Source organism: Silene latifolia, chromosome 9 (genome assembly GCF_048544455.1).
Source record: "Silene latifolia isolate original U9 population chromosome 9, ASM4854445v1, whole genome shotgun sequence".
NCBI classification, from domain to species: Eukaryota; Viridiplantae; Streptophyta; class Magnoliopsida; order Caryophyllales; family Caryophyllaceae; genus Silene; species Silene latifolia.
This window is the reverse complement of record NC_133534.1, coordinates 146,014,334-146,029,036: the sequence shown is the minus strand read 5'-3', so window position 1 is coordinate 146,029,036 and position 14,703 is coordinate 146,014,334. Positions and strand designations below refer to the sequence as shown.

The 14,703-nt window shown below is 42.0% G+C and overlaps 1 long non-coding RNA gene and 1 other non-coding gene across 2 annotated transcripts in view; one reads left to right on the top strand and one right to left on the bottom strand.

Moving 5' to 3' along the window:
* Positions 1-5,768: 5,768 nt before the first annotated feature.
* On the top strand, positions 5,769-5,875 carry LOC141603920 (small nucleolar RNA R71). The gene has a single exon (XR_012525755.1). It is a non-coding gene; the product is annotated as a small nucleolar RNA R71 (small nucleolar RNA).
* Positions 5,876-9,431: 3,556 nt separating this feature from the next.
* The window catches only part of LOC141600133 (uncharacterized), a 59,141-nt gene continuing 53,869 nt past the window's right edge, over positions 9,432-14,703 (bottom strand). The window contains exon 6 of the long non-coding RNA XR_012524203.1: positions 9,432-10,105. This is a non-coding gene — a long non-coding RNA (uncharacterized LOC141600133). The remainder of the gene's footprint in view (positions 10,106-14,703) is intronic.

Here is a 14,703-nt window from a genome sequence, read left to right as displayed (position 1 = left end):
TCTCGATCTCGCTATAGGTCCCTAATGTCACTAATACTGACTTTCGTCCTGAAAAGCGACTAATGGTCTAAACTATACCTATCTTTCGATCTTAGCACAGTTTAGTCGAATTAATTGACGGTCAAGCAACCTACCCTACCTTTCGGCCTAATGGGTCAGTCACAAAATAGGTATCTAACTGGTCGCATGCATTCGATTCGTTAAATACAAGATTAAAAACAATTAAAACGAAGGGTAACCTTACAAGGTCAGTCGATCGACCAACCATGTCAGTCGATCGACTGACACGCGGGTTCAGTCCGTGTTCAATCTAGTGCCGCCTAGCCATAAATCGCCTACATCCTAGCACTAACTATTTAGCTACTCATGGTGAATGTAAAAACAACAAATAAACAGATGACTATTACGGAATTCATATTTAAGATAAATAACAACGATGATGAAGCGATAATTGGCTTGGGAATGCTAACTATCAATTCTATACTAACAATAGAAGCGGAGCAATAAAAACTGGAATTAGGCGAACAATTACCAAGATTCAAAGGAAAGATTAAGAGCGAAGGAAGAAATCCAATGTTAAAATCGATAACCCGAAACCCTAACTCGTAATAAGCTAGAACTAAAAGCACTGTATTGTGATCGGAACTTAGATGCAAAACTTGATAATAAAACTAGATGTTCTTTATTACGTTATATAGCAATAAACGCACAACTTATTTCTAAAACCTAAACTTCACGGGCCTTGAGATTCACGACTTTCTAATTCTCGTCTGGTAAAGAAATCTGGTCGATCGACTACGCAGTGGTCGATCGATCGCTCCTCAAACAATGAGCTTCGGGATCCGATAGTTGGTCGATCGACTGATCGGGCTAGTCGATCGACCGGATGAGCTGCTACTTGACTTCTTTATTCTCGTGGACTTGTCTTTTGGGCCTTGGATCGCGCACCAAGCTCGTTCCTTAAGTGATTCCTTTACGTCATTTGCAATGCAGATTACTCGGGGGCGGATTTGGCTTGATTTCCCGTCGAATTCTTCACATTTCTGCAATAAAGTACAAAATACGGAAGTAGACGGAAATAGGGAGAAAAGCAACAAATATTACACAAATGAGCTCTGAAATGCGTGTAAAAAGAGATGTAAAACATCATAAAATTGACACGCATCAAATCTCCCCAAACCAAACCTTGCTTGTCCCCAAGCAAGAACTAGACTCGATCTAATGACCTAATGGAACGAGTTCAATCTCAGAGCGAATTGACAACTGTAAAGCCTAAACCAATTTAATGCACAACCAACAATCAATTAGTAATGTGAATCATGCAAACGAGTTATAAAGTCGTCGAAAACTGCTGAACCGTTAACTGTAGAGACTTATCAAATTGGACTCTCGCGGGCCACTCAAATCACTCAATAAGCGCAGGTGATATATATGTAAGATAGGAAGAATAAATTTGTAATGACTCTCACCTAACTGCGACCTATGAGGACATGCCAGCAATAACTTATGAAGATGACCTCTATGACCATACATATGCATTCCAACCAAACAGATGACCATTGACACATGCCGAGGTATAATTATGGAAGTGTGAGGTATGGGTAAGAAGGGGCAAAACATTTTATGGTAAAGTGGAGGTACAGGTGATCAAGCTAGTACCAAAACGGAACCAAATGGCAACATCCAACTTCTTGCTCATAATCAACGAAACAGTGCCATAACAAGCACATAACTCACAATCTCCAAAATAGAAGTAATCAATAAAACTCCCCATAGGATATGAATGGAACATGGGAGCAAATATCGCCAAAAGATAAGGATAAGTTATGCGAATTGATTTTCTTTTTTTCCTCTTTCACGAACTTCAGTCGATCGACCTAAAGGAGCAGTCGATCGACTGCTTTGAACAGTACAGAAACTTTTCTCTCTTTTTTTTTCGAATCATTTTCATTATTATTTTTTTTCTTTCTTTTCTTTCTTTCCTTCTTTCATTTTCCAACCATCATCTCAAACATGAGCAAATGCTACCAAAAACGAGTAACAATCCCAAAAACTAGGCTACTAGCTTGACAAAGGCAGGCTATGTGTAGTATGTAGTAGATAGGACAAAAAAGGATATTTTTGGCAGTGTGGAGCTTATGGGTAAAACGAGAAAAGGAAACCTCTACCACATGTGTCACTAACCACAAACCGAATGCATACAGGTATTAAGTAGATCAAATTCATAATTATGCAAATTAAGGAAACATGTCTCATAAGGAGTACTACTCACATTCCTAGATGAACTGGTCATGAATGTCACCAGTTATGGGCTCTAATACTCAGAAATATGATGTAGGTTGCCAATTATTAAAGCCAAGTCTCAAGTTCAGCAAGAATGTAACGAAAACTCGTAGATATGCACTTACGATTCTACTAATAACATGTAAGTTAAGCAAGGCTCAGGCAAAACAGGTGCAAATGCTAAATCATCATAGAAATACTACCGTTCCGACTCGACCTATATGCTAAAATAAACGTGCATTTTATGGAATTTTATTGAAATTTTTCAATTTTTTTGAATTTTGTATATATAAGAGAAATGAAATAAAACAATGCAAAACAAAATTAAACGTGAATGCAAGCAAATGATATGCGACGCAAAACCCTTCCCCAAACCAAATCGCACAATGTCCCCATTGTGCAAAATCATGTAATGAAAGCTAAGAGAAATGGGAATTTGCGAGAAAAGGGAAATAAAAACATAACGACTTTAAGGAAAGACTCGGGAACTCACAAGACTTTAAGCGCAGCAAAGAAAACCTCCCCAAACCAGCGTGAGCTAGGAAGTTTCAGTAGCCAGCAGTGCTACTAATAAGGACCTGAAAAGACAATTAAAAACCACGCATAAGACTGAGAGAAAACAATTTTGGAGCGTAAAATTGTGCAAAAATGAGGCAATAGAAGAAATAGACAATTTGACGGGAATAAAGCGGAGTAGAAGACTCCCTTAGGACCGCATATCGACCAAACACAGCAGGGGAGAGGTCGTGAATGAACATAGCAGCATCAGTGGTCGATCGACCTAAAGAGGCAGTCCATCGACCAGGTGGGCGTGAACAGTAGCTCCTGTAAACCTGCAATTCAGTCGATCGACAAATGGTGCCAGTCGATCGACTGAAAATACTGCTGCAGCGTCTTATTTCTTCGTAATTGCTCAATGATTTGAGCAAGCAAGCTCTAAATACCTGCAAAAGCACAATAGTACGCGCCCAAAAATTGCGCAAAACCCAGAACGAAGTCTAAAGTACTTAAAAAACCTAAGCAAACGAAATTAAAAGTGAAGTTTTCGCGCACACAAAAAAGCAATAAAAATTGTTCGAAAGCAATAAAGTGAAGTTTATAACGAATTTTGATCAACTAATAGTTGATCAAAAAGGACCACGGTATGGCCCACTTCGTCGGCTTCTGGCTACTAGAGGTAGCCTCAATGGTGCTCATGTTATCAGTTGCACCCTTCCTAGCTTCGACAGTCGGAGAATTCAGCTGATCAGCTTCGTCATCTCCCCAATCAAGGATTTCCTCGGAATCGTCAGTCTCCAAATCTGCCCATTTCACCTTAACCGGCTCATCTTCCACCTCCTCGTCAGTCCCATAGCTTAAGCATCCAAGACCTCCTCTTGAAACGATGCTCCGCTCGCACGGTGGAGCATCCAACGGCTCTTCCTTCCCAAACCAGCTCTGCGATGTCTAAAACAACAAGTTTTTCCTCCTTCTTGCTCCCGAGTTCGGGCGGAGGGGTTAACACAACGAGTAGATATAGGGACGGGCAATTCGGGAAGCACAAAATACGATTTCTTTTCGAAACCGTGTTACGGTGTGACAGCCACATGGGATCCTTTTTCTTAGCCGGTGGGCAAAAACAATGGAGTGCTTTCCCACTTTGAAAGTCAAGGTACCTAGACCGACATCGATGATGCACCACGAGGTGTGTGAGAAATGGCCTACCCAAAATGATGGGAATATGGTCATCCTCAGGCATGTCAAGGACAACAAAGTCAACAGGGAAGAAAAACTTCCCTATCTGGACGGGTATGTCCTCTAGGACTCCTATGGGTTCGACCGCAGAGCGGTCGGCCATTTGGACTGTCATCTCGGTGATAGCAAACCTGGTCAGCTTAAGCTTCCTAGCTAGACTCAAGGGCATGACACTTATGCTAGCTCCCAAGTCACATAAAGCTTTTTCGATAAAAAAGGTACCTATGCTACAAGGGACGGAAAAACTGCCCGGGTCTTCTAACTTATGGGGCGCAGTGTGAGACAAGTAGGAGCAAGACTCTTTAGTTAATGCAACAGTATGAACATGTTCAAGTGATTTTTTCTTTGACAACAACTGTTTCATAAACTTAGTATATGCTGGCACTTGGTTAACTAACTCAAGAAAGGGTACCTGAACATTTAAGCTACGAATAACTTTCTCAAATTTGCTAAAAGATACCTGTTCCTTGGTTGGCACGAGTCTCTCCGGATATGGGGCTGTAAGGAGCACCTTAGCCCTCTCTTCTAATTCGCGTGCGCCGGCGTCCTTGGACTTTGGCTGGAAGTCCGTCACCTTTTCTTTGTTGAAGCTAGACCCCTCCTCGGACCGTCTCAAATGAGACCCATTAACCGTCATTGGATCAAACTTCGGAGCCGGGACTGACCCATCAGCACTCGGGTCTGCCCCCAAAACTTTCGGGACTGTGGTACCCCGAAACAAGTGGTCTCGTAGATTAGTTGGCATTAAAGGACGAAACTCTTCAACATCAGCAGTAACATTGGTCGATCGACCATCCTCCTCAGTCGATCGACTGGATTGCACAGTTCCAGAAGCTCCTGTAACCCGTGTTTCAGTCGATCGACTAGGTATGTCAGTCGATCGACTGAAATACCTGGGATTTACTTTTTTTGATTTATTCGTTCTGACCTTGTTTGGACTCGGATCGCCTCATTCTTCTCAACGACTTTCTCGACCATGGCGGGACCATCAAGGGTGGACCCGCTCCTCAAGGTGATGGCATGTAGGGTCTCCTTTTGCTCGGGTTGAGTGGGTAAGTGTCTGGGAGCTCGAGTGTTACTTTTACTAGCCAACCAGAGCTATTTGGCTTTCTAGCAACTTCATCCCGGCCTCTCTTGCTTGGGACTCCTTTAGCAACAGATTCTTGACTCGGAAAACTCAGAATTTTGTGTTTGTTCTTTGCGGTACATAAGGAGGCTTTTGGTATTCTTTGTTGCTTTTGATGCGGAGGTACATATATGGCTCTGCTTATGGCGGAGGTTGAGTTGGATTCAAAACATTCTGGCTTCTCCAACTCAAATTCGGATGCGGTGGCTCGTAGTAGGTGTTGTTCTGCCTGTAGTGTTGAAAGGCAGCACAAGATTCAAAGGGACTAGGGCAGTTCTTCGAGACATGGCCCTCTACTCCACACCTTTCGCAAAGGAAGGGACCGTCTGAAACAGCGTTGACTTGGTACATCCCACCCTTAGAGGCTCCTCCTAGCTCATACTTGTCAAATCTCGCGGTGAGAGCCTCAAGTGCAAAGAACGGAGAGGAAGATTCAGCAGCTCTCCTCTGGTTCCCTCTCGAATTCCCATACTCGGCCTTGTGGGTAGCTAGATCGTCAATGATCTTCCACCCCTTGGTTGCTCCCAAATTTTCAGCAAATCTCCCATTGGCTGCAGCATCCAAAATGGCCCTCTGATCGTCGTACAACCCATTGTAAAAATGATTGCACAAACTCCACTTTTCAAATCCATGGTGCGGTATGGTTCGCACTAACTTCTTGAATCGGACCCATGCCTCATGGAAATTCTCATCTGGCCCTTGTTTAAAACCCGTGATTTGGGCTCTAATAGCGATCGTCCTTGAAGCAGAAAAGTACTTCTTGTAGAACGCCAATGCCAATGTATTCCAATCAGTGATCTCCTGAGCGGCTCGGTCCAGATCTCTATACCACTCCCTTGCAGCATCACGAAGGGAGAAGATGAACATGGTCTCTTTGATTTGATCCTGGGTCACGCCAGCTGGTGGGGGAATGGAGCAGCAGTAGTCGATAAAGGTCTCCATATGTCTAGCTGCATCTTCATTTGCAGCTCCCCCAAACTGATTTCTCTCGACCATAGTGATGTAAGCAGGCTTTGGTTCGAATTTCTGGCATCTCCGTAATTCGAACCCTTTGTATAAATTGTCGGTGTCGGCTCGGAAAAACTAGCTATACTCGCTTCCTCGGCCATGACTCGGAATCTCAGGAGAAGTAACTGTCTCGGTGAAGAAGTGGAAACGGGTGAAGATTGTGGGTCTTCTTCGAACAGTTCGTTCTCGTGATAGCTTGACAGAGTACTCAGCTCTTCCTCTGTCGGTAATACTCGTCGCGTTCGCCTCAACTCGCGCAAGGATCTCTCAATCTCAGGGTTCAATGGTACTAATTCTCCACCCTGTGACCTGCGCATAAGAGGAAACTACAACAAAATATAAGAACTGTTTAAGGAACGGATGTTCCTTAAACTAAGAAAGACTGAAAATTAAACAACTAAAATTAGGACTATTGCCTCCCCGGCAACGGCGCCAAAATTTGATACCCGTCGTTGTGAGTACCAAAGATAAAATTTATAATTCCTATTAAGACTAACCTAGGCTAGTGGTAACAGGGTCGATCATGAGGAGGCGTTGTAAACTTTAGTTGTCTAATGAAAGTCTAAGGTAACAATTATGGGGGTTGATTTGAATTGTTCTATAACTAATGGCAATAAAAGGAAAATAAACTAAAATACGAATTTAAACAGATAAAAGAAGGGTACTAGGATGATCGGGTCATTATAGCTTTGGCGGCAGCAAACTAAGTCGGTCTGAAATAAACACAGGTAAGGCGGGAAATAAGAGGTCCTCTCGGTCCACTCCTAACAAATAGCATCTCTCGATCTCGCTATAGGTCCCTAATGTCACTAATACTGACTTTCGTCCTGAAAAGCTACTAATGGTCTAAACTATACCTATCTTTCGATCTTAGCACAGTTTAGTCGAATTAATTGACGGTCAAGCAACCTACCCTACCTTTCGGCCTAATGGGTCAGTCACAAAATAGGTATCTAACTGGTCGCATGCATTCGATTCGTTAAATACAAGATTAAAAACAATTAAAACGAAGGGTAACCTTACAAGGTCGATCGATCGACCAACCATGTCGATCGATCGATCGACACGCTGGTTGGTTCGATCCGTGTTCAATCTAGTGCCGCCTAGCCATAAATCGCCTACATCCTAGCACTAACTATTTAGCTACTCATGGTGAATGTAAAAACAACAAATAAACAGATGACTATTACGGAATTCATATTTAAGATAAATAACAACGATGATGAAGCGATAATTGGCTTGGGAATGCTAACTATCAATTCTATACTAACAATAGAAGCGGAGCAATAAAAAGCTGGAATTAGGGAGAACAATTACCAAGATTCAAAGGAAAGATTAAGAGCGAAGGCAGAAATCCAATGTTAAAATCGATAACCCGAAACCCTAACTCGTAATAAGCTAGAACTAAAAGCACTGTATTGTGATCGAAACTTAGATGCAAAACTTGATAATAAAACTAGATGTTGGTGTTACGTTATATAGCAATAAACGCAGCAACTTATTTCTAAAACCTAAACTTCACGGGCCTTGAGATTCACGACTTTCTAATTCTCGTCTGGTAAAGAAATCTGGTCGATCGACTACGCATCTTTGGTCGATCGATCGCTCCTCAAAGAACAATGAGTAGCTTCGGGATCCGATAGTTGGTCGATCGACTGATCGGGCTAGTCGATCGACCGGATGAGCTGCTACTTGACTTCTTTATTCTCGTGGACTTGTCTTTTGGGCCTTGGATCGCGCACCAAGCTCGTTCCTTAAGTGATTCCTTTACGTCATTTGCAATGCAGATTACTCAGGGGCGGATTTGGCTTGATTTCCCGTCGAATTCTTCACATTTCTGCAATAAAGTACAAAATACGGAAGTAGACGGAAATAGGGAGAAAAGCAACAAATATTACACAAATGAGCTCTGAAATGCGTGTAAAAAGAGATGTAAAACATCATAAAATTGACACGCATCACTTGGCTTGTTGACAAGTCCAACATTAAACGAAATTTCTCCTTCTAACACAACCGATTCGGAGGAAGCACCGGAACACAACCCGGCCACCCACCAATGGCACCGAATTCTTTGACAAGAGGACAAGTTTCGCCTTTTGGGAAAGTGAAAACATGATGTTTTGAATACCAAAACCGATAGCATGCTTCAAGAAATGAGGGTTGCACATTGACTTGACGAAGCACCAACAATTGACCAACTCCCATGCAAACGAGTTGATACTTTTCGGGAGGCGAATAATCCCGGCACCATTGTCGCAATGCATTCTCTAAGGCATCCATGAATTTCTTTTGTGGAAGAAGAAGAAGTTTTTTTAGAGAAGTTTTTTTTTTGTGTGTGTTTCGGATGATGAAACAATGAAGCACAAACATCCATACTTATACAAAACAATCAGCGCCTTTTTTTTCGAAAAAAGGGGAGGCTGACTTCTATCGCCAAGCTGTTCGCGCCTCTTTGGGCCTGTTCTCAGGGTTCCCACCTTGAATTGTCCCTTTCAAGTTGTGTTTCCTCCTGACACCTCAAACCTCCCGCCGGAATGCTCGCGCCTCTTCGGGACGGTCCAAAACGTTTTATGTTTTCTCACACTCACATTTCCTTGTTTTCGCGTTTTACGAAATCCGACACGGTTTCCATGACACAGCTTTAAACATACGGATTTTTCTTTCTTTTTTTAAGGGGGAAGGGCTAGTCGCCCCGATCCGCGACGGATCGTTTCCATGTCAGTCAAAATTCTGAAGTTTTTTTCACTTTTTTGCTCTTTTCCCAGCAAAAATAAAAATCGAAAATTGATAACACATCTGTTTTCCTCAAAACTTCAAGCACTCATAAATCCGAGTTTTGATCTCACAAAAATCAAATCAAATACCCTCGCAAAAATCTATTCTAAAATTCACCCCTGATGGTTTGAGTTTGAATTTTTCGAGTTACAAATCAATTTCAACAATTTCGATGCAATTTAATTCAAGACACGAGTTAATTGCTCAATTTTCAAATCAATTCCTTTTGAGAAGTCCAAACGTGATGACATGTCGCGGAATTTTCAAAATATCATTTCAAATTTCAAATTCCAATTTTAACTTTGAGTCATCGTGGTTAATTTTTGTTTTCAATCAAATGCTTTTTACGTGTTCACGTTTATGCATACGTGTTACCTGTTGCCTGTTTTATACACTAACGATGCAGGAACTGGTGCGAAGCAAAAAGGGAACTGGCGGCCGACAGCGCTTCTCTGAAACACAACACAAAAAAGCCGAAATCATAAAATAAACCACAATCCAAAAACACATATATATATAAACCGCATCATGCAAAATACATCAACACACGTTTGATACAAGCGACTGACCATACAAACAGGAGCTAGTACAGACATCTATCATTCAGACACTGGCCTAAAACAACCATCTATCATACAGACACTGTCCTAAAACAACCATCTGTCACACAGACACTGGCCTAAAACAACGAACTGGGGGCTATCTGACACCTACCGAACTAAGCACTCCCTATCCTTTCGATCAGAAAAGAAAAGGAGCAACACGGGAAACAAGGGTGTAATAATGGAAGCGGAGGTTGTTAGCATGACGGTAACACCTCCCTTCTACTCCACGACAAAAATGAATACAATATCTGGCAGACTTTGGATGATAAGGTGGCCAAGAACCATGCCATCGGACGCTACTCCGATGTTGAACCCCAATCATCTGAATTCAACAACGATCGAAGACGGCAACATAGAATAGTGCACCCGTCTTAACACTCAATTATCAGCCATCCTGCCTATGAGTCACAATGAAATGGACAAGTCGGCCACGTCAGCCGCCTCCCCTCCTCTACGGAAGCATCCTCTATCACCACCTCGGCTCCAGCAGCCTCCCCGGTCGCTTATGCTCCTCCCGGATCATCCTCCTCCTCCAAGACCTCAACGACAGACCTCGTAGGCCCCGAACGCTCCCCTGCAATCAAAGACAATCAAAGAACGTCAGCCAAAATTTCGGCATTACGACGACATAAAATGGACAAATCCAAAAAAAAACTTGCAAAGCAGGACAAGGGCAATCCCGCCCAAACCCGACCAAACAAAACAATCTACAAAAAGACGCACAAAAAACGACTCGCCCTTCTTTTCAAGTAAAAGACGAGTAAAAACAACAACAACAAAAACAGCACCTCAAGACCCACACAAGGTCCGCCAACAACCCAGAGTACACTCCCGATGCAATGGGATATTTTCTACAACTCAAAAAGGCAATTTCTACGCCAATTTGAGCGCAAACATGTCGAAATTTCAAAATGCAACCGCAACAAAGCAACGTGATTTTACCACGTCTCAAATCGACCTAAACTACTAATAGGGTCCATTTCAAAGCAAACTGACTCAATTCAAGCCCAAACGGATGCTTATTTTGTCAGACATAAGACCGTCATAAAAGGCAAAAATTCCAATTTTGCCCACAATACCCAACAAAGGTCCAAAATGGCGAACACGATCTTCCCCGACTATAATGCAACCTAGTGGGGCACACAACTCAAGCAAATAAACTTGACCTTGTGAAATGAGACGGTTTCTTCGCCTCACTCACGTTTTTCGAGCATAGGGGACGAAAACGGAGACCAAAATGCAAACTAAAAGCACCCCTATACTCCTAAACAGGTTTCTAACCTAATGCAATCATCAATTTCACTCGAAATTGGCTCAAACAAAAATGCCCAAATATTTCGTCCTAATTTAATCCATGAAAAAGACCAATAAATTTAAATGGATTCAAGAGGAATTACATACCTTGAGATGACATGTTGATAATGGCACCAACTCAAGCAAGCAAGAAGACCAACAATGGCGATTTTTCGCGGGTTTTCGAGTTTGTGTGAGGAAGAAGAAGTGAGAATGGGGAGCTTCCTATTCTCGCGTCTTTTACAGAAAAAAGGGAAGCCTCCTTCCCTCGCCAAGGTGCTCGCGCCTAAATGGGGCTTCCCCTTTAGTTTTCCAGCGGAATTTTGGGCTTGGACCCAATTTCCCTACGCAAACTATCAAACTTCAACAAGGGCGACCAAAACCACCGTTCCATTTTCAAAAATAATAGTGAAAATTCAAAATTCACTATTTCTTCAAATTTCAAACGATGGCAATTAAAACCGTCAATTTCAAAAATAATAGTGAAAATTCAAAATTCACTATTTCTTCAAATTTCAAACGACGGCAATTAAAACCGTCAATTTCAAAAATAATAGTGAAAATTCAAAATTCACTATTTCTTCAAATTTCAAACGATGGCAATTAAAACCGTCAATTTCAAAAATAATAGTGAAAATTCAAAATTCACTATTTCTTCAAATTTCAAACGACGACAATTAAAACCGTCAATTTCAAAAATAATAGTTGTTAGGCCCAAATTAGCCTGCACTGACTTTATTCTAGCTTGGCATAATTAGGCTGATTGGGGCAACCAATGTCCGGGCAAATCCAATTATTACTTGGCAGGTAAAGAATACCAGAGGATAAGCAAGCTACTAAACCCTGGAAGAAAGACCTGATGGCAAGCATGGAATAGCCTGATGGGGCCCTTGAGCAGGATGGATTAAATTAACAAACAAGCAAAACAGTTATGCACACATCCTATTCTCACGGAAGACCAAGTCCACCTACAAGAACATGCTACTCCCATAAATCACAACGTGCAAGAAGAGAAGAATAGAAGGTTGTTGAGGAAGAATAGGTCAACCGGATTAATAGGGAATGTGCCCTATTTTTCAGGAAACAACTCCAACGTCAAGAGGAACGTTGGAGTGAGTGCAACGTTAATATTGAAGGATTATAAATAGCTTGAGAGAATATTTGTAAAGAACAACTGTGGGATACATCATAAGAATACAATTTGTCTACTATTTTCTACAATCAATCTTTTATTCCCGTATTAATATTCAGCCTATCTTAGAAACACAAACAATATCGTTCATACTTCATTTTTTCCATTCATTTTCTTATACTTTTGTTTCAAATATTAGAACTAGATACCTACACAACTTAATCATTAGGCCGGATCCTTACAGGGGAAATCCTGTGAAAACAATTGGCGCCCACCGTGGGGCATCTAGTTCATTAATAAAAAAAATCCTTTTATTTTCCATTTGATATTTACACACAAAAATGGTAGAACTCACCCCAGAACAACAACTAGTTGCTGCCTTGGCTAAAATCAAGGAGCTGGAAACAATTCTAGAGAAAGCAGCCCAAGCAGAGGCCGAGATCACCAGGCTCAAAGAATCAGATTCTAGCCTGTAAAAGAAATTGGAAAGTCAAGCTTCAGGATCCAAAACCAGATTGGAGCTAGGAACCCCATTCTCATCTATCATCAATCAGATAGATTTCTCCAGTTTTGGAACCTCGGAGAAAGATACCTCCTCTAGCCCACACGCTATCCCTGACAACGAATAAAATAAGACTGAGGCAGCAATAATGATGGCCATGCTTCCGGAAATCCAGAAACTCCACAACAAGATAGAAAATATACCCGGAGTGCCAGATCCTGTAGCTGAGGTGGAAGTTGATAGCTTTGCTGACTCACCCTTTACAGATGAAATTGCAAAGATTGACCTCCCCAAGAAATTAACCGTCCCATCTTTGAGAACCTATGATGGGACGTCTGATTCACAAAACCACGTTGCTATATTCAAACAGAAGATGTTAGCCGCCTCAATACCCAGTGAACTCAGGCAGGTTTCCATGTGTAAAGGCTTTGGTAGTACCTTGACTGGAGCAGCATTGTAGTGGTTCATCAACCTCCCAAATGGAAGTATCAAGAACTTTGCAGACTTGGTCAATGCCTTCAATCAACAGTTTGCAAGCAGCAGAGACATGGCTAAGAGACCCAGTAACTTGTTCAGAGTAAAGCAACTTCCTGAAGAGCCCCTCAAAGAATTCCTGGCCAGATTTGTCAAAGAAAAGGTGGCCATTCACAGGTGCGACGAAGAAACGACAGTGGAAGCTTTCAGGCAAGGAGTTCTGCTTGACAGTGACATCTACGCAGATCTAACCAAAAAGGCATGTCCAACCTTCGCCACTGTTCAGTCCATCACCTTAGAGCATGTCAGATTGGAAGAAGATCTCAACTTCAGAACAAACTCATCCGGAGGAAAGCAAAGCTATGGCCACACTAACAGGAAGAGCTCCTACCAGAAAGGAAACAACCCCAGATCAACACCTTATTCTAGACCTTAGCGGTCTGAAGTCAATGTGGCACAGGAATGCAAAGGTAACCTTTCTAGCCTACCAACTATTCCTGAATATAACTTCTCTATAAATACTGTAAGATTGATCAAACGCCTGGAAAACCTGGGAGACACAGTTAGATGGCCCAAGAAATCTGACAACCCCAGGAAAGATCCAACAAGATGGTGTGACTTTCACCAGGACATTGGACACACCACAGAAGAGTGCATTCGGCTTAGGAAACAAGTGGCTTACCTCCTAAAGAAAGGCTATATGAAAGATTTAATTCAACAACCCAAAGGCAAAGAAGAAGGAGCAGGCAAGAGAGATCCTGGAAACAGCAGGGATCCTCCTCCTCCTCCCCCCATCTATGAAGTCAAGTTCATACACGGAGGTTCAAAAATCTGTGGCTTAACCAGCTCAGCCGCTAAAAGAATCGCCAGGGAGTCTAAACTTCAACCCCCTTATAGATCTAAATATTTACCCGCTGTTACTTTTGATGATTCAGACTTGCAGGGAGTACCAGACCTGCACCATGATAACCTGGTAATTACCATGCAAATTGGCATAGCTAAGGTTTCAAGAATCCTGATAGACGGAGGCATTTCAATCAACTTAGTAATGCTGGACGTCCTTAAAGCCATGAAAATAGATGAAGAAAAGATTATCAAGAAATCCAGCGTCCTGGTCGGATTCAGCGGAGAAACAAAGAACACCCTGGGAGAGATTAGCTTGCCAACCTATGTAGAACGCGTAGCCTCCTATGAAAGATTTGGAGTTATGGATTGCCTATCCTCATACAACGTAATCCTGGGCAGACCTTGGATCCACAACGTCAAAGCCATCACGTCAACATATCATCAATGCGTAAAGATACCAACTGAATGGAGGATAACCACCATCAGGGGAGAATAGAAGGCAGCCCAGGAATGTTACACTCAGGCTTTGAAACCTTTAAAGTCAGGTAAGTCCCTCGCATAGCAACTAAAGTCCCCTGTCAGGAATAAATATATAGCCCAATCACAAATGGAAACAGGAGAGGTCACTTTGGACCCAGAATTTTCTGACAGGAAGGTACTTGTGAGATCAGGCGCACCTGACTCAGTCAGGCCTAATCTGCCCAGCTTTATCAAAACTAAAATGTCTTGTTTTGCTTGGTCACATTTTGACATGACTGGTATAGATGCTGATATTATAACTCATAAATTAAATATTGACAAATCATTTAAGCCTGTACAACAAAAAACGAGAAAATTTGCTGCAGGAAGAAATGAAATCATCAATCAAGAAGTCGACAAGCTATTGGACATGGGAATGATCAGGGAAGTAATGTATCCCGACTGG